The 25,056-nt window shown below is 36.3% G+C and overlaps 1 long non-coding RNA gene across 1 annotated transcript in view; it reads left to right on the top strand.

Annotated features, from left to right (window-relative positions):
• Positions 1-25,056, top strand: part of LOC115647140 — a 77,207-nt gene that overhangs the window by 34,629 nt on the left and 17,522 nt on the right. The window contains exons 5-7 of the long non-coding RNA XR_003999221.1: positions 12,227-12,428; positions 14,650-14,832; positions 18,524-18,712. This is a non-coding gene — a long non-coding RNA (uncharacterized LOC115647140). The remainder of the gene's footprint in view (positions 1-12,226; positions 12,429-14,649; positions 14,833-18,523; positions 18,713-25,056) is intronic.

Below are 25,056 nucleotides of genomic sequence, written 5' to 3'. Positions count from 1 at the left end.
AGTAAAGCGAATTATAATACCAACAAAACTTATTCTGGGCATTTAGGTGAGGCTCTTAGGGTTTGAAATTTCACATGTGTATTATTTGTTTGGTTGTCTTAGTCCAGTAATGTAATATTTGCTGATATTCTCTTATTGATTACCTTTTGTAAAAGTAAAAACATGTTTAAAATGATTGTATATTCATCCTTCTTATTTCCATTTTAGAAAATTTTTTATCTTTTCCTATACATACACATTTTTTAAAAATGAGGTGTGAATAGCAGTTTAGCTCAGAATCACAGGCTGAAAATAAAGGGGAAAAAAGTCACAATAGTTAATGGCTACCTCTCCCTTTATTAAAAGTGTTTTTATTACTGTAGTTTGCAGTAAACTTTATGCTTTTATTACTGAAAAACATGTGAAGAATAAAAACTGTACTTGAATAAAGTTTTACATTTAGAAATCTAGAGAATGAGCTAAATTTTCAAAAGGATGTGCATGATATCCAGGTGCAAACTTGGTCATAGTGCAAGCAAATTATGAACTTTCACATTTTGCACATATGACACAGGAAAACATGAAGCTTCAAAAAATACATAGTCTTGCCTGTCTAACAAACTGAAGGCTAATCATGGCTCTTACTTTCTGTCAAACAAAATCAATGTGCGTTTTTTAAAAAACCATTGGTACATAGAGGGATTATAGTCTGATACCAAATATAAAAAAAGAAAAGCCTGCTATGGTATATGGATGAACAATGTTTTTCCAATTTTTAGTATTAAAAAGTGGATTCAGATTTTCTTGTTTGTTGTTCACAATATAGTCAAAACATAATAACTTTAAAACTAACAAGTTCAAATTCCTTTGCTCTGAACAAACTACCATTGAAAGAGTCACATGTCAGATTTTCCCCATCTGTTGAAGAAATTGTCCACGAATATAATTTTATAATGGAAAATTTGGTTGTCAATAAGTAGCAGATGCCAAGAGCTGAACACCTACTATTCCTAACACCCCTATTTGAGACTTCAGTAATAATTAAAAAGAACGATGAAGCCAGTTTATGTGTTTAACCACTCTTTTCACGTATTAGATTGACATTTTCCAAGCCTGGTCTCTGCCCAAAGGAGATTTTTTTTTAAGTTTAGACAAGAAGGTCCTGCTGTTTTCAGAGGAGAGGAGAGTGAAAGAATTTATCCGTTGTCTGGCTACACCAGAAGAAAGACAGGCTGCAATGGATGGATATTTCAGTGGTAAAAGTAGCCAGATATAATCTTCTACTAAGCCAAAATTAGGAAATCTTTTTCTTTAAAATACACCCCCCTCCCACCCTGAAAAACATAAACTAGTCAATTATATGATGATGTTAGGGGTACATGAACACTGCAAGTTTACGCTCTGAAAACTCAGGAAATGATTATATTGAGGTTGCAGGCACAATGTTAGTTTATCCCTCCTTAAATATACGTTACTATGCAGTCTGTAATTACATGATCATCTACTGTTTCTCAGATAATACAGTACAATATGTTATGTTCACTTTTTTATTTTAATAGCCTCTTAATATAATGTCTTCAAAAAATTGCACATCCACACCATTTTGTGAAGTAATAAATTTGGTGGTCATAAAATGGCTACAGAGAGTGAAAGTTAAAATAAGCTCTATTACCCCCCTTTAAAATAGAGACTTTGTTTTTTAACAGAAGCAGTGCAATATATTTAGCTGCTTGTGCCTCAGTGACAATTTTTAAGTTATTTTTTAAATTAAATTTCGAACCAATACCTGCAATAAGGAAGCAATACATTAAATGGCCAAAAAAAACCCAAAGTGTTATCTACTACCCATAGAATCTAATGCTTGGAATAATTCAACTGAAACTGAATAATGTAGGTATTTCAATAATAAGTGGTGTAAAAAAACCATATTCTGTGTTTAAGGGATCTGATAGAAACGTACCCCAAAACTATTGAAGAATGAGGATAGGGCCATCTAATCCTTTGCAGCTGTTTTTGCTGTAATTCGTCATGAACATTTTAGTTTTGGGGCTGTGTTCTGAAAGAAACTGTCAGTATTCCATTTTATTTATTAAATGGTTTCATACAGAACCTGCTTATTTTTACAGCCGTATTTTGAAATCTGTTGAAATTTTGGAAACTGGAGGTTATTTATTTTAATTTGTTTTGTAAATATAAATCCATTTTACATACCGTAAGTAAAGTTATGAATAATGAATGTATGTGATTGATAATTAACTTATTGTTGTATTCATTCATTCTTTCTTTTTTAAAAATTATTTGTGTTTTGCATTGGAGTCAATGGGAGTTTTGCCAGAATAGGGACTGCAGGATCAAGCCCGGCATTCATGTAATAGATGAAGCACTCTTAAATCAGTCTCTGTGGAGTTATTTAGCTGTTACCAATTACTCCTGCATTGTAAACAATCAAAGTGCTTGTATCTGCAGGCAGTAGATAACCTGGAAATCAAATATATCAGCTCTACACAGATCCATGAAGAGATTGTCCTGTCAGCTAAAACAAGGGTGAAAGATGTGATTGTAAATAACACTCATAGGCCAAACAGGTTAGTGACATTTATATAAAAGGAAAAAAAGGGAGAGAAGCCACCTATGGGAGTCAGTTGAAATCTAATTGAAAAGTTGGTGAAAATAAAATCAAAGCCTTAAAGTTTATTGTAAGTTTATTTTGCTTTGTACAATACTCACTTTCAGTTTATGGATTGTAGGCTTTACTCTGAGTAAGACCCGGAATAGCATGTTAACGATGCCACAAATTTGTAAAGTCTCAGCAATTTACCCTTTCTTCCAAGTACTGAAATTATTGTTACTACTTAATTTTTTATATATAGGGATTGCATTTGGAACTAAAAGTAGTGGACAATATAGGAAATAGTTTAAAATTAGGTTTTTAATACTAAAATTAATCTAGTTTCTAACCCAGCATCACTTGAAACATGTTATCTTAATTGGTTTGTTGTCACGGCCACTATTCAACATTATAATATTTTTCCTAGCTTTATTTCTCATTACCAATGAGAAAAAATAAGAGCAAAATGATCAGTGTGCTATGCTGGGATTTTTAATTTTTATTTTTTTAATCTATCTGATGATTAAGTCAAGAAAGGGGACTATGTATGATACTATTTAAAATGATTCCTTTATATGAAATTAGGTCATTTTTCAGTGATCTTGAAGTTTCATTCTGCCCCAAAGAAGTCATTGATAGTTTTGCCACTTAGCATCATATTTACAGCGTAAGCAATTCTAAACTAGAAATATTCTTGTTGATATTTCTGTACGTAGTCCTAGGCTGACCTTATTATGTGAGTTCTTAGGCTTCTATCACAGGAACAATACTTAGTAGGCTTTTGTTTCCTTTATAAATGAATGTGAAGATGATGGTAATATTTGCTTTAAATCCATGTTTTAATGAAAATGTTTGGTAATCCAACTAACTCTAAAAGTAAAAAGAACAAATCTATAAATTGTAATTTTCCTGAGCTGAAAATTTCTTTTCAAAAGTGTGCATTCGGGACACTTTTCCTTCTCCTAAAGATAGCTATTTAGTCCATTAGTGGATTTTTTTTTCCTGCCAGCCTGGCTTCCTGTTGGCTTGACTGTGGAGTAGCAGGTGTACAATTCCAGAGTGTCTTTAAAAGTGGCTCAGCAGGGCTTCTCTGCTGTGCGTTCACAGGAGACAGCTCATCTGTTTAATCCTTATGTTTTAGTCAACCTTTCTTATTATGCAGACAGAGCTCTGATGCTCAGCTGGATTTTGACTCTCAGAATGAATTGATAGAGCTCTTTGATCTTTCTGTGTATTGCATCTGTTTCATCTTTCATCTTAATGCTTGATCTTCACAACTCCAGCTAGTGCTTTATTTATTTATTTATTTATTTTTCCACTTGAATCTATCAATTTTACTTTGTTCTCCTTTTTTGGCATTCCTTTTTATGTGCAATGAATTTGATTGCATAATTTTAATATCATGATAATTAAGTTGGTATTTGTATTTAAAAATAGAGAGGAAGACCAAGACAACCATGTTTATTTAGAAACATTTCCAGAGACTTGATCAAAATCCTTAAATGAGACATAAACATCTTTACAGATTTGCAAATTATTGTATACAATGTGTGTAATTAACAGACCTAGTACTGAAAGGGAAGAAGATGTAATTTCACACACATTTGGAAAAGCCCACCACTCAAACTAAGAAGTCTCGTAAGTTCGGATTTCTAAGAGTGTTTAGAAGTATAACTAGAACTATTATCGTATAATGCATTCTTGAGATTTCCCATTAACATTTCAGACTATAGGCCCTTATTCAGTAGAGCACTTAGATGTAAGTCCTTCCCTATTCAGGACAACACTTAAACAAGTGCTTAAAATTAAGCAAGTGCTTAAGTGTTGTCTTGAATAGGGATGCTTTTCTGAATCATGGCTTTAATCTACATCAGACAATTCTGATTAAAAATATTCATAAAACTATGTAGTAGCTCTGTTAAGTTGCATATCATTGGTAGCAGTTTTTTAGCTTCGAGTACAACAGACAATAGGGGATTCCTTTTTTTTTAATGAAACCAAGAAACGTGCAATTTAGATTATTCTTTTAGTTCAACTGAAAGGTTGTAGAAGTGTAGCATTCTGTAATTGTATGTTTGATTCTTATGTTTACACCAGAGAGTTTGTGAATTCTTTTGTTTTCTCTAATATTTCGTCAATGTTCAGTTGTGACAGTCCAGTTTTTGTGTGTGTGGGTAATGTATAGTGCTGCAAGAGCTTTTACAAGTGAGCAAAGAGCTGTTGGGTTTCCACAGCCGAAAGCTCAAGAGAGTTATCAAAGGGTCTTTTCTCATGAGGGCTTACTGGCATATTTGATTGTCATGCACTGTCCTAAATATGTATCACAAACAGCATATACAAAATGTTTGAATGACCTGAAGTCAGCTCTCACCTACAGGGAAATGAACTTACGCTTTTGTCCACCCACATAGAATGATCCCACATAGAATGATGAACCTAGTTTGATTTAAGAAATCTCTTGGAAATAGGCAACAACTGGGGACTGCATTTCTTAGTGGTGTGCTCCCAATGCTGAAATTCACTTCCTCAGTTGGTCTGACAAAGCCCAGCCATCAGTTCTATCTGTAAAGTCTCAGGCTCCTGTCTGAGGGGGTGATTTTTTTAGGACTAAAGGTTAGTTCTTCAGTAATGTTGCCTATAGTATAGTATAGAATAATATAGTATAGTATATCAACTAAATATTGATACTTTTTAAAAAATATTTTTGTACATGAGATTTTGTGAACAGTTCATTTTTATACACCACAAATAAATTAAATAAATTAAAACTTCTACTGTTTGTTTCAGATATGTTTTCCCCTAAAAATATAACTTAAAATTTTCAAAGCCACCTAACTGATTAGGACACCTGTTGCTTTAATACTAATTGATGTTGGTTATCCAAATCTTCTAGATGGTTCTGAAAATCTCAGCCACATAGTACATACATATGAGCCATCCATTATACATATGCCAGGACCTTGAATGCAGTACACACATTTATAAAACTGGTCAGACATCACAGATGTTTCTGAATGCTTGTGTGTGTGTGTGTGTGTGTGTGTGTGTGTGTGTATGTATATATATATACATTTTTGTAGATAATCATATTTTACTTTGTGCTTACTTGAGGTCATTGTATCATGGATAGGTAGAGCAGATCATAGAATATCAGGGTTGGAAGGGACCTCAGGAGGTCATCTGGTCTAACCCCCTGCTCAAAGCAGGACCAATCCCCAGAATGATTTTTGCCCCCATTCTCTAAATGGCCCCCTCAAGAATTTATCTCACAATCTTGGATTTAGCAGGCTAATGCTCAAACCACTGATCTATCACTCCCCCCATCATAAGAATAGTTGTCTGTAGAAAAGAAAGTGCTATAATGTGGTTATTTTGAAATTAGACATGCTTAAAAAATGTGTATTTTCCCACAGTCTAATAAACATCTTTCAACCAATTTTGTTCCTTTTATGGTTTGATCATCTTTTGGTTACTGCTTGCTGTCCTCAGTCACTAAGAATAACTTAGATTTGTTCATTCTCAGTGAGCCTCATTTTAGAGTTTATGAAAAGGAAAATGAGGCTTTGAAGAAAATAGCTACTGAGTTGGCCCATTTGGTCATTTTTATGCCTTTGCTGCTGCTGCTCTAACTTCTCTGAGATTAATCAGGTGCAGTATATTATCTTTAAAAAAATTAAATAATAGACTTAAAATTAAGAAGTCCATTAAAATAACTTGGCAAATTATTAAGTCCCTGACTGGTCAGAGCTGGGCAGTTTGATGCTTTCATTGAGATGCAGCTTTAGGTGCATCCAGGTCCTAAATATTAGTAGTTGAGCTTTCTCGGCTTTCTCCTCAGAGGATAATCCTTGTGAACAACAGATGTGCTGTTCTAATACTTTTTTGTTTCCTGATGGTTTGCGTATTTTAGTTTATACTGATTTGCTTCACAACACTGCAGATGTGTTCTTTCAACTGTTTTATTAAGAGTCATGTACTAAAACATGTTTCTGTTGTAGTATTATGCATGTTCCAGTTTAGTAGAGATAAAACATCTTCTTTGAGAAGAGGCTTCTGTTGTAAATGCACCTTTATTTTTGGAAAAATATAAAATGTTGCTTTGAAAATTAATATGTCTAAAATAGAATACTATGTTGCTTGAACAGCTCAGTATTTTTCCCCAACAAAATGGGTTATATTCATTATCTCTGTAAAAATATCCATTTAATTTAGGTTAGGTGCAGCTGTCGTTCACCGTGCATATTTACCATCACATAGTATAATTCTTTCCAGTTTTCTATCAATGGGTGTGGGCCTGGCCTTTAATCAGGAGAGGCTCACAGGTTTTAGGAAGTTTGCCAGAACCCGAAAGTTGTGGGGAAAGGCATGGGAAAATGACTCTTCAGCCACCAATCCACACTCAATGCTGCATGCCCTACCATTATAGGAAGAAGTAATGCCACTGCCTATGGTCATAGGACTGCGACAAGTTGACTTGGACTGATGCTTGATTCCCGATAAGTTTTCCCTGTGTGGAAAGCATCTTTTCTTCTTCCTGAGGATGATGCAAAACTTTTCCATCCACTCTTCATTGTATAAGGCACAGGTAGCGTCTCTTTTGTGCAAGACTGTTCAGTATCTGCAGAATCAGAGATAGAGTTCTCTTTTCTGGCATGAATGTGTTTATTTTAGTAGGCATCAATTCATTTTTTTATATCATATGGAATCTTCCTATAACACAGGTATTTGCTGACTTGTCTGCTTTCTTGTGTGCAATTGTTACTGAGTTTTGTCTTTCTCTGCCATAGTGAGGGTTTATTAAAATCCTTCTTGCATTATGCAGAGACTTAGGCAAGAAAGTGGTTCTGCTGATAACTACAATGGGAGTGAGACTGCTTGTTTGCCCTATTGGGGAAAAGATGTATGTTGTTTCTACCGGCTGAATAGACATCAGTCCATCCACCTCCTGGATTGATGGTGCTTGTCCTATTGCCTGCAAGCCAGAAGGGATAATACAATCGGTGCTGGTAGTCTGCTTCAGTGTGGTAGAACTTGATATTGTGTCTGGTGCAAACAGTATTTGACTATGCAGAGAAACCAAGGAGATCTCTTCAACAGGTTTATCAATACAAGAAAAGGGCAGTGGCTGACAGAGGCAAAGGAAGCTCTTCTCACTGCTCTCAGACTCATCTTTTCCTTTATCATCTTGGCTACAGCCCAATAAAATCAAAGCCCTTCAAGCCAACAATCTTCTTACTGAATAAAGTTAAGTCTTTTGCCATTATAAAAACAAACCCTAGAATGTAAGTATTATTATTATTTTTCTTATAATTTATCTGTATTACAGTAATACCCACAATGGGCTAGGTGCTAGCCAAACATATAGCCTCCCTCACAGCGCTTATGATTGAAGATGCCAAGTGTGATTTATTTCAGAGGTGGTTGAGTTTTGTAAAAAATTTGAAGTTTTTATTCTGTTCAATAAAATATACGTACATTTTGTCATGCAACATGATTTATGATCTGCAGTAGTAAAAAAACAATATCCATTTTTATACTGTTGTATACCCTCCCCCCCCCATAGCCTGATTCTTGGCTAACTCAGGAACCAAACTGCTACAGGCTCTAGGGATGGCTGAAAAATAATAGTTCTGTTTTGAAAAAATGTCAGTTTTAACATTTATTTTTGTTTTATAATGAAACAGATCTTTTGAATTTTTTCATGAACAAGTGTGTGTATTTGGGTGTGTGTCACAGAGACCCACCCTGGAATAGTTACAAGGTACAGAGCAATATAAGGGAAATATGAGACCCTGAGAGCAGGGACTTAAATATGGTTCTCCCACATCCTAGGTGAATGTGCCCTAACCACTGTGCCCAGTGCCCTATCCACTGGCTATTGGCTATTCTGAGGTGGGTCGCCATCTTTCTCCCACTTTGACCAGAAATTCTATCCTGAACCTGAGAAGCCTTGCCTATGAAAATTTTGTCAAAACTAATACGTTTCTACAAAACTTACATCTGACGAAGTGGGTATTCACCCACGAAAGCTCCTGCTCCAATATGTCTGTTAGTCTGTAAGGTGCCACAGGACTCTTTGCTGCTTTTACAAAACTTGATTTCAGTGTATTGGCATTTTCTGACAACAAAACACAACTTTTGTCAAAAAAGTCCTGATTGCCTCTAATAGGTTGTTTCTCTGCAGTTGCACACAGAGGATAACAACTTTAAAGGGGGAAATTAATGCAGCTCTGAGCTGTTCTAACTCCTGATGGGTTGGAAAGACATTTACCATGTAGAGATGTTTCCTTCTTAGATCTGCCTGTGCTCCTGCCCCACATATTCCTCCAAATCTACAGAGTTCGCCATGCTTCGTTGGCTTCTTGCCCTTATATTGCTCCTTTGCTCCCCTCTGTACCTTTTATTATAGTCAAGCATCTTAGGTTCCTTATTAATTGGCAGACACTTGACATAATTTTTAAACTACTGTATTTGAATATTAAGAGCTTTCCCTTAATTACATTTTTCATTTTTATTTGAATATAGCATTTACATACTTCATTTTATATCATTTACATTTCACTTAATATTCTGTAATACAGTGTTGAGCTGTAACAAATGGAAGTTTATTATAGTTATCTTTTTACAGTTAAACCGCCAAGTACATTTATTTTATTTAAAAGTAAATGAGCTTATACTAAACTGGCTTGCGCAGTGCAGTTTTGACAGGTATCTTGATCCAAGCAACTTAAAATCATCATCACAGCTTTTTTGCTTTAGTTGGTTGTTCCTGCACCTTCATAAAGTTGTTTAATCTTGTTTTGCCTTTTCTTTGTGATCTGGGACCTTGCTTGCTACAGCAATCTCTGTGGAAAGTTCGGGAGCATGTTATGCTCAAAGCAGGTGTATCCGTTCGATCTGGGTGGTCACAATTATGGTCCCTGTGAGATGTTAGTAGATGTGTCTTCCACTCTCTGAACCTGGAGCTGCTGCACAGTAATTATGCTGTGGCTTCCTCCTGGTTGAGGATTCTTTCCCTAGAATCTGTTCAATTCTTTTCTTGCTGTGCATCTTCTGTGCTCTTTACTCCACCATACTTCTTTCTCCTCCTGTTCTAGGCATAATGTCTAGCACCTTCTACTAAGTGCTCTTCCTCTGCTTCCTCCTTGTGCATCCCCTTTGTGAACTCACCCCAAGCCCCATACACTCCTTGCCAATGTGCTATTTTCTTGGGATACAATTTGATATTAGATGTCAATAGGAAGAACAACTGAGACTGGGATTTTCAAAGGCTTAAGGGAATTTAAAGCCTAAATCCCACTAATTTTTAATAGCAGTTGGGTGCCTAACTTCCTTTGCCCCTTTGAGAATTTGAGCCTTAGAGTACAGTTGTGTAGTGAATGAAAAAAACCAAAAAGTTTGTCACATTTATACACAATGGCCAAACTTAAATGCCAGTGATGTACCACTTTGAACATTCTCTCATGCTGCCCTTTATGGATGGTACAGCTCTCCCAAATTAAGCAGTTAAACCACTACCTATTCTCTGTCGCATCCCTCCTCACTGCTGCTGTGATGCCTACAGTATACAGATAGCTGACAATGCCTAGGAAAGTAGCCAAGTGGGGATGCCACTACTGATATGTTTGTATATTTCATATTATTAAAAATGAGAAAGACTTAGCTACCAACATATGGTGCATATAGCTCATCTGTGCAAAGAATAAAATAAAGTAGTATTATTGTTGCCTCAGCCTACCACCACTCCCCCTGTTTGTTTGTTACACTCGCTTGTTGCATCTGGTCTTAAACCCAAGCTATAAGCTGGGTCTAGCTCCTGTCTCATCTTCATGTTTGTACAGTGCCTAGAACAATAGGGTCTGATACTGATTCCGGCCTATATGCAGTAGGGAAATACATATAAATAATAAAAGACATAGTACACAAATGGTTTCTTGAATAACGAGTGAAATCCTGGCTCCACTAAAGTCAAAGGGAGTTTTGTCATTTTACTTCAAGGTTTACCTCTATAAGCAGAGGTCCCTGTTTCATCATTTTGTATGGCTGTAAATATTTTCCTGCCTACTTTTAGTCCAATAAGTAGCAGAATAAAATTCTATTATAAGGATCAATTTAGGCAACTTGTGTTTTGATTATTGAGATGTATCTAAATGATAGTTACATCCAGACCCCTTAAACTCTCCACATCAGACAGTTGCATAAAAGCAGAATTTCACACTTAGAAGGACAAAGCAAGCTCTGATAGCACTGTAATTTCAAGGCAACATAACTAGATTATACCCTATACTCTCATAAACTGTTACATGTTCTATCTGCAGCTCTTTTCTCCCTGGTGTTCAAAAGTGTGTGAAATTTTTATCAATCTTTGAAAACTTTAAAGAAAAACAAAAGAAATGACTTTCAATATGATCACTGAAAGTGAATAAACAAAGCTAAGTACATGAGCTCTGAAAGGATATGTTTTTTGGAAAACTGGCTCTGATCCAAATCGTCAAATGTTCACTGCAGACAGTTCGGCCAAAACTGAAGTCCATCCTAGAGGTTTACTATAGTTCCTAGGTAAATGCTACAAAATAAAAATAGGAGTCCACAAAAATGTTTGCGTGTCATTATAAATTGACCATCATCATGGACAGGACTTACGCCTAATTTTTTAAACGTAATAACACCATACCTTTACTGTTGTACAACCGTGTTTAGTATTAGTTTTTTTATTTCACTACTTGTATACCGTTTACTTTTTCAACTCCACATTATTTAATTCACGTTTTGGTACTTCACAATATGCTTAGTTTTTAACAACAATCTTGAAGCCAGGATGCAAAGGTGTCCAATTTTCTAGTAAATAAAGAAGTTCAAACATAGTGTTGCTTCCAGAGCAAGACTGAAATTAACTATCAGATTAAATTTAGTTAGGATGCTTTTATATTATGAGGTAGTAATTTATTTGCGTGTTTTAACCTTCTCACAGTGTGGGTTCCACTAATCGGAATTTACAGACAATCAAACTAGTTGAGAAGGATGATGTCTACAGAGAAGCCTTTAATGGCAGCTAACTGCTTCTATGGGCCCAATTAAGGCCATCCAACTGTGAAACACAGTCTCTTGGGTAACAGTGCAGTCATCCTACTCATATTTTTGGGGGGAGGATGGAAGGGAATATCCAGTGTAGCTGTAAAAAAGGGAGTTTTGTAAATTTTCAAATTATTTTTTTCAATTCTTTAAACTTTCAAGATACATTATTAATAAGGTCAGGGTTGAAGTTCCTCACTGCAGCTTTACATATGCACCACAGTCAGAACTTGAAGCCCTAGTCACTGTGCTAGAGATATGGATGTGCTTTTGGTCCCAAATCAATCTTGTCACTCCTCAGAAAGCAATGAAAGATAATAAGTACTATTCACCTGATTGCCTTCCTGCTCTGAGACAGCTGGTGACGCTTGTCTTCCTGATAACCAGGAGTTTCAGATCTAAGGCAGGGATAAAGAAAAGCTGGGAGCTTGCTGAATCTAAATTTGACAGTCGATGGCTGTGTAGAGGGTCAGGAGGGATAGAATCTGTGACACGTATAAGAAAGGAACAAAATTTATCTGCTCTGGTTGCAATGATTAGATGTCTCGTTGTCTGGCTTTTTTACAGTGGATGATTGATCATACCCGCCAGCTGGCTAATATCATAATTAACAAAGTTGCTACCACGTCTGAGAAGTATAATCGAAAAATTTACCAGCAGTGTGATGCCATTGTCACAAGATCATAAGCATTGCAGAGTCGACCTTTGCACTCGGGAGCTGCAGAACTATGTAGATGTGCTAAGAAGGGGTGCACTTGTACAGCTAAAGGTATGTTTGTTCTTTGCACAATAGCACTTGCTCTAATTGTCTCTCGTTAATTTAGGCAAATGTTCTTATGACTTTGAGGAGTCATTTCATGGTGCCACATGGAGAAATTTGGTTGTTTTATCACTGGATTTTTAAAGCAGTTATAATAGAAACCAAGAATAAATCTTACCCAAAAATAAAAAGCTGAATAATCAAAAATATAGTCTGGCACTGTGCACCTTATTTTTATACTACTCATTATCTTATCAGACGTGGTTTGTCAAAACCATGAATGTGGTTGTTGTCATTGCTGATTTTCTCGATATAAGTATTACAAAAATGTTGGCAGTTTATCATTTAGAAACTAAAAATATTTTTCAATTTGTATTTTGTGATATTTTCTTAGGGTTTTTATTTTAGTTTGAATCTGATTAAAAGATGAAAGGAAACAGTTACAGCACAGAGCTCTTCCATTTGTAATTTAATGTTAAGGAATGTTGTTGCTAAATAGATGGTATTGCTAAAATATATGTTTGTACTTAAGTCTATATGTAAAAACTCAGAGAACAATGTCTGAGCTGCTATCTAGAGACCCAGTTCACATTGCATTTATAAAACATTGTGTAAGCATTTCACTTATTCTTTTCTATATTTGCTTGATTCTCAGAGTTAAAAATTATTCCATTGAGCCTTTTCTTCTTTGCAACTGTATTTTTATTTATTTGTGTGCTCTACTTGGTTGTTCAGTTATGTGCCGGAGTATGTGTTGAAAATGCCAGCCTGACATATTGCTAATGAGTCTGAATATTGACAGTGACAGGAGCGTTTGTGTATGTGTGTCTGTGTGCCATACAAAAAAAACAAAAGAGGAAGAGAGAGAAACAGAAAAGGAAATACTGGGAGGTAAAAGAACATTATATTTATATTACAGTGTGTGACAATGCTATTGTTATAGTTAAACAATAATTTTGAAATATAAGTGGGGTAGTATACCAAGGTTCCTCCTCTTCCTCTCAGGGATTAGTAAGGCCAGTATAGGAGCCTTTTGCTTATTACTCTTTGTATACACAAGTAATTGTAACTTTTCAACATCAGTTTCCAGAATTTTGGAAGTGAATTCCTTGTGATGCACTCTAGTTTTATATCAGGTCTTTATTAGGTGTTCTTTTGGACTTCTACATGCTTAAGGTAAATTTTACCTTTACAGTTAGGAGCATTCAAATGATATTGTTTGACTAGAAACTGGAAGGATTGCATTACAAATTAGCTAATATGATTGACTTTTATTTTGGATAAAAAATGGAAACAGACCCTATGCAGACCCTTTCTGTTAGCAGCTAAGTCATGTATGGTTTTCAAGATACATTAAAATCATTAATAATGAAATGTAATTCTGGATAGTATTTTAGAGAGATATTTTGCAGTCCTCAGCCAAATTAAATGCAGTAAGATATTACTTTTAATTAATAGACAAAATAAGAAGTGGCAAGTGAAACCCTCATTTTTAATGGACAATGCCTTCCTATCAAAATAGGACATTGCTCTGGCTGGAAAATGTTATTCCTATCATCAATTTCCTATTGTCAGTGGTTTTAACATAGCCTGGTATTTCTATTGCTTTTCAAGAGCAGTTTAAAAAAATTACAGATCAATATTTTGTTTCGAATAGGAAATGCAGTGAATAGCAGCAAAATAGATTAGTGATGTAATTGCAGACAATAGGCAAGATTAAGTTGCTAAAACAGTGTATTGTTGTTTTAACCTAAACCCTGCAATATTTTATGTAATTGAGACTTAGTGCATTGTTAGATCCCAGTTGGAGTATCAAACCTCTGTGAGGATTAGAGGGGTCCACTAAAGCAGTGTTGCAGCAGATGTGCCTGGTTTTTAACAGGATTATCTCCTGAGATGTGAAGAAATGAACTCTTGTAATAGTTTTAGAGGAATTAATAATGTTAGTAAAATGTTAATGTTGAATGTGCTAATGTAAAGAGTTAGAAGATTAGTAATGCATTCTTTTGCATGGAAATAAGAATATAATAAATGTCCTGCAGGTGACTGGAGCTGCAGCGATTTTATTGTAGATTCAAGTTTTCCTGACCTTTGCTAGGGTGATTAACCCTTCTGAAATTAAAAGCCAGGGCTAAATTATTCTGTCCAATTTAAATGCAAACACAGAAAAGAGTGGTATGTCATTCACGATTTTAAAAAAAATGTTTTAATTTTCATTTTTGCATGTCAGTGAGATGCGATTGCAGAAGGAGGAGGATTTAGTTCTCGCAAAACTAGTCCAGTGGCAAAGTGCAGAACTGATGTGCCTGTCATGGTAAAGGAATTCCGGAATAAAGAACCACTGTCTGAAGCTAATCTTTACATGCAGGAGCTAGATGGTATCAATGGAAAAAAATGGGAACTCATTAAAGAGGTATGATATATAAGTCATATTGATGTGTTTTGTCTTCCTTAGAACTTGATCCAACAAAGACTTTACACAAGTAAGCAACGTTACTCTTGTGAGTAGTCCTATTGAAGTTAACTGGACTACTCTCATAAGTAATGTTGCTGACCTGCGCAACCCTTTGCATGATTGGTCTGTAAGTAAGAAATGTACTTTTATCTAACACACAAGCATTTCGATCTTGATCCTGCAGGGGACTGAGAAATCTGGTTTTGGATCAATAAACACATGAGCGTCTGCTTAAATGTAAGCATATGAGTAGTCCCATTGAAGTTAAGATATACTCACATGCTTAGATGCTTTGACTTCAGTGATATTACTCACATTGTTTAATATTAAGAATATGCATAAATTCCAAAGAGGCCAAAATCATATGGCAGGATTGATCCCAAAAGTACATTTGCACTTAACCACATGTGTTACTTGAGTAGTTCATTGAAACCAATGGGACTGGTCACATGCATAAAGTTTTTTGTGTTTGCTTAACTGTTTGCAGGATTGTGGGTTGGGTTGCAGGGACCACTGTACTACCTTAGAAAAATTCAGCAGTCTCCAACATAATTTCTGATAAATTTTGGTTTTGCATTGGTTTAGTTTTGCATTAAAATTACGTGTTACAAAGAGTTTTAAACCCTATTAATTTATTTGTATAAAACGGTAATGTCTTGATTTTTACATATCATCTTTGCATTCTTTGTCTCAGAAATGGCTTCAGAACTATCTGACTTGTTCTTATTTAGTTTTTAAATAAACAGTAACTCCAAGTTAGTGAATAATTTTGTAGTCATTTATAGCTAAATTGTGTCTTAACAAATCACCCCTGGTAAGGATCTGTGTATTGCTGGGCTGCCCTGAAGCAGTTCGGGAGGAAGATAGTGACTGTCTGAGGGCTTGCTGCCACAAAAACTGGAACCAAAATAATTCAATCCATTTAAATTCATACCTTCCATTGTTTCGGTATAAATCTGTGTGTGGGATGTTCACATGTTGGGTAAGAGGCTTTCACCAAAATATCAGGATGTGTGAATTAAAACCAGTACAGTTATTTTGGATCCAGTTTGTGTGTAAACAAACCCTCAAAAGGTCACTGTTTCCCTCCCTGTTCCCCCTACTCATCTGGAGAAGGAGTAAACTGTACTAGGTTAACATCCAGTGCATCTTAGATTCCCTGGTGTGCCAGTAGATTGCAGGGCTCAAGTCTTCCCCCGTTCCCCTCCCTATTCTGTTCTCTCCAGGCCACCTGCTTCTTCCCAATGCATGGCTAGCCACAGTGCAGGTATCTGGATCAGCTGTGTAAGGGCCACTTCACTAACCCAGCCCTTAGTGGCTCAGTGCATAGTAAAAAGTTCCTATCCTTGTCTATAGCTCTACACTATTAAAATGATAATAAATGTGCTATCTCCGTTCCATATTCATTTTTTCCTCTCTTTCATCAAAGAAGAACTCATAGTGAATCTGCCAAGGTATAGCAGTCCGAGGCATTGTAGTGCAGAAATTAAAAAGCCTGAGGTAGCATCTCACTGCTGTCTAGTCTTTTCATTTACACTTTAAACAACCTTCAGAAAGACAGGCTTCTGCTTGTGGGACCCCACAGAGAAAGTGAGGCAGAGATGAAAACTACACTTGTGGTAGAGTGACCCAGATGGAACAGCTGGCAAAAATATAGAGGGGATCCTCCAGAGTAATGAATTATACCTTGAGGCTTGGATTAGCAGCATGTTTAACTAAGAGATACATTTGCTAAAAGGATCATTGCCTGATTCTTAATTATGGGACTTGCATTCCAATCCACATTTATAAACAACTCATTGTCTCTCTTTTGTGAGGGTTACTAATTATTAGCTATCGGCTTTTGCCTCTGCCGTTCTCAGACTTACTGTATAAAAATGATGATCCCATGTTTGCAAAACTAATTTGTATTGAAATATCATGAATAATCAAATCCACATTAGGTATACCAAATAAATATTGAAATTATAATGTCCAAATTCATTTAAATACATAGATTATGATATTTAGTACTACCTACTGTAAATTGAACAAGCTTGGTCTTCTCAGACCTGAGTTTCTTTAATAAGATTTCTTTTAACACTAGGTATCCATCACATTTTGCTAATAAAGGATACCTATCTAATGTTATGCATTTTTTCTTTTCATTACCATTAAATATGCCCATTCCCTCCCATATTGTAAAATTAAGTGATAAATGAGAGGGAGACGAATTAAGCGTGCATGTGTGAGAAATTCTTCATGTCCTAATCAACGTCAATGTGAACCTCTTTTAGTTATGCAAATAAGCAATAATTCTTTGATCAATATTAGCTAATACCAGCTTAAATGTCAGTAAATTTCAATACCAATTAATAAATGCAAAATGCAACCAATATTGGTATTCTAATAGAGTATTAACTTTTCCAGTGAATGGTGAATTGTGCCGTGATGGTGCTCAGTGAAGAGAAGCTCTGAACTGTATTTGTTTATATTTACGGATGTAGTCAGAGCATAACAGCCAAGCCAACTGTGTACAGTACTTGCACACATTCCATCAAAACCAGCTCTGTAATGACTTAGGGTAGGGGAAAGCACCAGTTGGGCTTTATGTTGCTACTGTAGTGTTTTCGCTACAGTGTATACTGTTTAAAGCAGCATTAGTGACTACAGCTTTTGTTTTGCTCTCTTAAGAAAACATTAATCAAGTAGAAGGAAGTTCTTTCAGAGACAGTTCAAATCAGCTGTTTTGATGAAATACACTGTATGTCAATGTAAAGGAATTATTTGAGAGACTATGGACAACTGCTGCTGTTCAGTTTAACATTTGTATGACAAGTATGTCCTTCTCTTACAAGTCAATGCAGAGGAAGTGGAAAAGAGGTGAGGTTATATCGTTGCTTCATACTGTCTTCAGACAGGATGGCAGGGGGAACTTTATATGCTTTTAGTTTCTTCTGGTAAAAGTTAGAAATTGCCTTATCCTAAACTCCAAGATATGATCATAGTAACAGCAGTCAGTGTGGCTAAATGATATTTTAACAGCCAAATACTTCAGAATCCTATTTTCTACCATACACTTTAATGTGTTTTCTTTTGAATTCTTTGTAAGGTGGATAAGGTGCACTCGATAATGTATTAATACATTTTAGTGGTATTCAACTCAGACAGCCTAATTAAAACTGAAGGTTTGTTAACCCATTTAACTACGGTACTTGAAAATTTAGCATTTTCATAAGTTCTACACAACAGCAAATTTTGCAGTACTCTGTGTGTGTGTATATGTGTATGTGTATATATATGTATATTTCTGATTCAAATAAACGCTGTGCATTTTCAAAGCCTTTACTGAGTTAGTCTTTACACTGATAATTACAAAGAGTTAATATAGTAACAAATATTTTAGTAGAAATGAGTAATTTTATAATATTCATAGTATACATTGTGGATGTTAAAAAGTTTATTTGAAAGTGAGTATTTCTGAGCTACAGGATAGGTGAGATCTGCTGTAGTCTAAGAAAAGATAACATGCTATTTTGAAGAGAAATCAATTTTGCTTTATATTGGTCTCTTATGAGAACAAGAATTAGCCTGAGGTAGGCAAAATGGTAGATTAATTTTAGACAGCTGTTAAAAATCAATAATTCCCTTTGTCAATTTTTTTCATCAGGTTCAGAATTTATGGAAGACTAGCTACAAACTGACAAAGCTATTTTGTCAACTAGACTTGCATAGCCTTTTGAAAGTGCCTACAACTATGAAAACAAAAGCTGAAAAATATAAAATCAACATGTCACTTATAAAAGCTCTGTGTACGCCTGGGATTTAGCCACAACTCTGGAATATGATGATTCAAAAGGTAAAAGATTATGTGTTTTATTGTCATAATGTGTGTTCCTACTTTGAATGTATTGTCTAGTACAAAGTAAATATTGCCTTTGATATTAATATACAGTTGTTCCTATGCTTTACTAAATGTTGTTTGGTGAAAATGTAGAAAAAACCCAGAGGAACTGGTATTTAGTAAGTGGCTTTGAAAACAGAGCTGTAGAAATTTAAAAGTTAAGTCATTTGTACCAGGGAGTATTTTGATGTAATTTGATATTTACTATTTTACACTGTTAAGATGAGATGAACATGGGAAGAGAGCTCTTACATGAATGGGAGAAAAGAGAGTTTTCTTTAAGATAACTAACATATACCTTCTCTGAAGAAAATAAAATGAAAGTGTGCTGAGGGCTTTTTCATTAAGAAATTGCTAGACAGGATATGAGAGCATGTTTGACCAGCATAGCCCATAAATACACAAATAGCTGAAGAAACATTAACCTTGCAAGTCCTGTCTGATGATCATTAAACCTCTGCTCAGACATGAAACAACTGTTCTATATGGAAACATTGAGAAATACATTTATACAAAAAATACAGTCCTATTTCTGAAAATACAGGCCAATTAAACAGTGAGATTTAATTTAGATACTTTTCACTGAGGCTGCATCAGGTATGTATTAGTGCTGATTTACCTTTTATTTCCTCATCTTATCTGCAAAAAGAGACTCATGCTTATTGGAATATTACTGAAGAATCTAGCTTTCCCCCCAAATTACACACTTTTTGCATAAATGTGCCTAATTACCTGAATTCAGTTTTGATTAGCAGTGTTAATTGATGCAGCTGTGGATGGGATCTGTTTACCTAAATTACCATGTGCAAACAGCAATACGTCTGAAAGTGAATATGCTAAACTGAAAATACTAATTAACTAAGACAAATTGTTATTCAAGTCACATCTCAGAGCTTTTTAATGAAAGCCTGGATGTGTCAGAGCTTTATAATATTCAGACAGAAATGTCTATATTACATATGATTTCTAAATTTAATTCCTGGGAACAGATGGGATGTCGGCCGGGGTTCTTTTGAGTTGCTTCCAGTATTAATGTGAAAATTTTACTCTATTGGCAACATTCATGGTGTGTGTTTGTGTGTGAGTGTGAAGGGGAGAGAGAGAAACTCACTCTGTGCTTTGACCATATGCCAACCCAGTGCATTGAGACTGGTCTATTTTTTGACCAATGTAGTTGCAAATTTTATCCACCCACTGTCCCCAAAATGAAGATAAATATACTATTTTGCAAATTTAATAAAATCAGTTAGTAAATTTAATCACACCATGTAACAGAAAGTTTAAACAGGTTGCTCTCAATGAAATTTTTTTTCTTTTTTTTGCAACAACAACCTGTCAGCTTTCAGTCTAAGAGAAGGAGTGCTGTGTGCTAGCAAATATACATTCTTTGTCTTTTAAATTGTTGTCATGGGACAACATATTGAAGAATTAATGTCACAAACAAGTGAAAATTCATTATTTCTTTGCTTACCTTTTGTCTGAGGTTCTCTTCCACTGATCATTACTGTTAGTAGGAGTTACATATATACATTGGAGCAGAAACCCCTAATATTATAAATATGAGCCCCTTTCTTATACCACAGTTTGTGTTCCTGAGTAACAAAATGGTAGAATACCAGTAATGACAACATGGGTGACTGATTTCAGTTGTAGACCTTGAAATGGAATTACATTAAACTATATTCCAAAATCACACATGAGTATTTTTATGTTGTTTTATTTTAATTTCAACAGTGCACAATCTGGTGCACAATGTGTGGTCCACTAGTTATAGTGGATACTACAATGTAACTATGCTGCAGTCTAGTACCAAAGAGCATTAAGCACATATGGAATGACTTAAACCAAAGTGAAGAATGAATCCCAAAATAATGTGTGTACTCTATAGGCGCATTCTCCAACCTATTTATTATTATGTTTGCACGAGAGCTAAAATGTCAGCAAGTCTGTAATGGGGTCCCATCAGCTTCAGTACAAAGCCCAAAAATTTCTTCATAAGCTTTCTCAAAGCACAGATTACAAATATTGCGCCTAATTATTAATATGAAAAGAGTTATTACAGTAGTAATGGCCTGATGGATTTAGACATCTCTGCCATAATTTCTCAACCTTGATAATAGGACTAGTACATTTACACATGTAGGGTTGTATTTTTAAAAATTGTTGCCAAATTATTATTCCTGGCGAGTGAGCCAGATTTTGTTGTCTGTTACACCAGGGTAAATATAGAGTACCTCTGTTTATTTCAATGAAGAAACTCCAGATTTACAACAGTGTAATGGAGAGCAAAATTTGTCCCTAGTATTGTATGTGAATTGGATGCACAATATTATTTTCAAAGGTAGAACAGTCTTGCTTTTGCACAAGTAAATGTGTACTACTAATGATGTTGTCAACCAGGCAGGTATTATCTACGTCACTATATGTTCTAGTAATTTACTAGATGTTGTACCAGGAAACTTCAATCAAGCCTTCTTTTACTTAGGTAGGCTCTCCTCACATGAAAACCAGCATATCTAATTATTACTTCCTATACTTTTCCTCAGTGTGTGCTTAATATACTGAGTATTTTACAAGCAACTTAACAATAATGTGTATGTATGAAAAATTAAGAGACTGAGTTGAAAGATAATACTCTAAACTTGTCTGGCAAGTTTAAATATATACTTTCACTTTATCTTAAAATGCATACAAAAACCAAAACCTGTAAACCCCCAGTACATTGTTCTTGGTGATTGCCACCATGTAGACTCTAGCATCTGAACTCCACCTCTGCATGGAGCCAATAGGTTTCACACAAAATATATCTGGTCGCATATGTTTAAGATGCTGAACTGATCTTTTAGCTTAGAATCACTCTCTCATCTAGGTGGAGATCATTACTTTCCCCCTTCCATCAGCAGAGAAAATCAACAAAACTGGTTCACCCTGAAGGTTCTTGAATCTATCTATCTTGTAATATTTTCTAGAAATGCAAATTATCCAGCTGCAAGGCCCTCCTTTCTCACCAACCATGAAGATTTCCACTGACAAATTATTGAGGCAAAAGAGTAGAATGCTAATGATGCAAGCCAAGTCTGTGCCACTGCAGTAATAGAAGTGAAGCAAAAATTCTACTCCACCACCATCACTCCAAAATCATGACTAGCTAACCTATTCTGTATAGTGAAGTGGCTCTTCAGTCCAGACTCTATAATATAGATACTTGACCCAAGCACTGACTACAACAAATTCAGATATTTCTTGGGGAGGAGGGAAAATTCCAGCCCTTCCTGCAGCAGGGACCCCATTCTGGTTTTTGCTTCTGCCCCCCCTGCACCTCCCACAAGGATTCTCTTATCCCACACAGTGTGTGAGTCTGTGCCCCCTGGAGTCGAGTTCTCAAAGGTTTCCCTGTGCTCTGCTGTACAGGAAAAGACTCCCCGTGTGCCAAGTTGCAACACCAGTTGGCCTAGCTGCCCCTCTGTCATCTAGCTAGACAGGCAGCCAGGCCAAATTTAAGCGGTGTTGAGATCCTGTGCATCAGGCTGCAATGCAACTTAGCTTGGCATCTCCTCCATCTATATGGAGGGGCAGCTGAGTCAAATTTCAGTGGTGGTGTGACCATGCAAGATGAAGTGATGCTCCGACCATTCCAGCAGCAGCTGTAGGTGATTTAGCATGGGAACGCTGCTTTAAAGCAGTGGACCTTGGCCCCCCAGCTCCACAGCCTGTGGAACTTTGAGCAAGTGCAAAAACGTGGAGGAAGGTGAGATGTTTTTCCCCCTCCCCCAGCCTCTCCTAACTGGTGCTACTGCTGTGAAGAGCTCTTATGTTACTTTGCAGGGGAGATAAATCAAATAGGGCAGGAATTTACAGAGCCATAACAGACCCTTTGGCAATAACCAGCCACGAGTGCAGTTTGCTCTCATCATGTGAAGTGAAGCTCAAGAAGATTTAGGAATATTTGACCCACCACCTTTAAAACACATCGGTGCTCGTCCAGGCTGGTGAATGCCAGGAAAGAACAAGTGTGTACATTGCTAATGGAAATTATCAATGGCTCCTTCAGAGAATTGAACCTGGCAACTTTCCTGCAAAATGCAATCCGTTCACTGAGCAATGTGCATTCTCAGAGTCCTGCTTGACTCCTTATATAGTTCAGGAGACCAGCCTGCGTCAGTTGCAGAAAACAGCCTTCTTCATCCCTTCTGCGCACAGAAGGATCTGACCATAATGATCTGTATTTGTCATCTAGCAGCTGCATTACAGTAACTGTATTCTGATCTCCCCCACTGGATCTCAGGCCTCTTCTGTGGCAATCCACTGCCTTGGTTGTGATCTTCAGAACTAGAAATGGGCCAGCACTCTGCTGTATCAGTGACTGCTTTTCATCCATGGCTCACCAAGACAAATGCATCTCACAAAGCTTAGGATGAAATGTCTGAGTATTGTATATGGTTATCAGATAGAAGTACCTTTATAGACAGATGTTGGGGGATGTTTCCAAATGGTGAGGTTAGCTAACCTGTGAAGAAGTCTTTTGAGGGAAGTGTTGGAAGCATTATTACAAGAGTAATTTCAAATTAGATTGAACCTTAGCACTCAAAAATATACTGTTGGAAATAATTATTCATTAGCAGCAGGATAGACAAAAGTGATAAAGGCTTTTCTGTATTTAATTTTTAATTAATTAATGGCCCAAACTTTCAAGGTGCTGAGCACTTCCTGAGAACAATTAGAGTTGAGGGCACTCAACACCACGGAAAACTGGGCCCTACAGCTGTTCATTCAAAGGCTCCAGGTACTGAGCTTTTGCTTTCATTGGTAACATACAACATAGAACAACTCCTCTGTTTTTAACCTTTCAGATCTTCAAGACACAGGTTAATCCATCATCATCTATTTGCTGTAGATTTTTTAATAACTTGTTCCACACTGAAGTATCAAAAAGAATAACAGCTGTGTCCCTGTGGATTAATTTTTCCATGGGATTGTGTCCTAAATTTATAAGGGTCTTTTTATAAGGGTCTAAATTTATCTTTTTCCAAAGCAAACACGTAGGTTCTTCTTGCTAATGTGAGGGAATAGAGATAGTCCTCCTGCAATTTCTATAATTTTAGACACTTCCATGTTTCTTACTCTTGTGTTTAATGTATAAAATTACATAATTAAAAATAAGGGCTTTTAAAATTTTATTTCCTGTCTTTGTTTTTATCACCATCCTTTCTCCAGGTATGTTTGAGAGGTGCATAATACTGAGTATTGCATAATATTGAGTATGCCTGTTTAATAACACTTCTCCTTTTCCCTATATGGAGTTCTATGCCTTCGAGTCCATCCTCAGACCTGTGCCCCTCCTTTCCCAGGATCTCACCAACTTCATTAAGAAGATTGGAAACATCGTTCAATACTGTGTTTCTCCTTTCACTCCAGTTGCTAACCTTGCATTATCTCACAATTACTTTCATCCCATTTCCTTTACATGCCCCTGACCTTATCTCCTCACTAACTAACCACATCCCTCTCCTTCATCCTAATCCTCTCAGCATCTTCCCTCCATTCTCCTTACCCTCAGTGTAGTATCCCTCCTCCAAATGCTGAGCTTTGAACCCACCTGTCTGTTAAACTGCTGCTGCACCTCCCATCATCTTTAAACTCCTTGGCAGGCAATGCATAATCTCTGTCTTGATTTACCAGTATTATTGCTGTTTGTTTCTGCTAGCTAGCACCCTAATAGTTTTAAAAGAAGGCACTGACCTTGTCACAAGGCATTTCCTTTTCTCTGTATTCCCTCCTGGCATTCCTTATGTTCTACTGAAATGTCTGTCAGTGAAATATTTGGTTACCTCTTCCTGAACAAGTCTGAGGGCCGCTATTCTGTACTCATTCTCCTTAATTTTTCTGTGGAGTGATCTGAGAGACTGGAGAGTAAGGGGCCAGGAAAGCCAAGGGAGATCAGAATATCAAGGAGGAAAAAGTGGCCTCTGTTCTGGGTACCCTCCTTTACTCCCAAATTCTCCTTTCTCCCTGTTTTATACAGGTTCTTATGCTTGCCCCACCACCGTAGTCTCTGGATGCTTTCCACTAGTGAATTCAATGGCATGACTAACATAATTTTTTCACTCATCCTCTCCACAGGAGAGTTGTTGACCATGGTCCTCATCCTGGACCTTGAGGCCGTGATTTAAAAATGCAGGGCCCAAACCATTGAGCACCCTGAAGTTAAGGACCAAGACCTTGAACTTGACTCGATATTCAGTGTAGGGAATGGAGGATGGGTGCTTACGATACCCTGTATAGCTGAGATTACTCACTGC

The sequence above is a fragment of the Gopherus evgoodei genome, chromosome 1 (assembly GCF_007399415.2).
Source record: "Gopherus evgoodei ecotype Sinaloan lineage chromosome 1, rGopEvg1_v1.p, whole genome shotgun sequence".
Taxonomy (NCBI): domain Eukaryota; kingdom Metazoa; phylum Chordata; order Testudines; family Testudinidae; genus Gopherus; species Gopherus evgoodei.
This window is presented reverse-complemented; position numbering and strand designations above follow the sequence as displayed.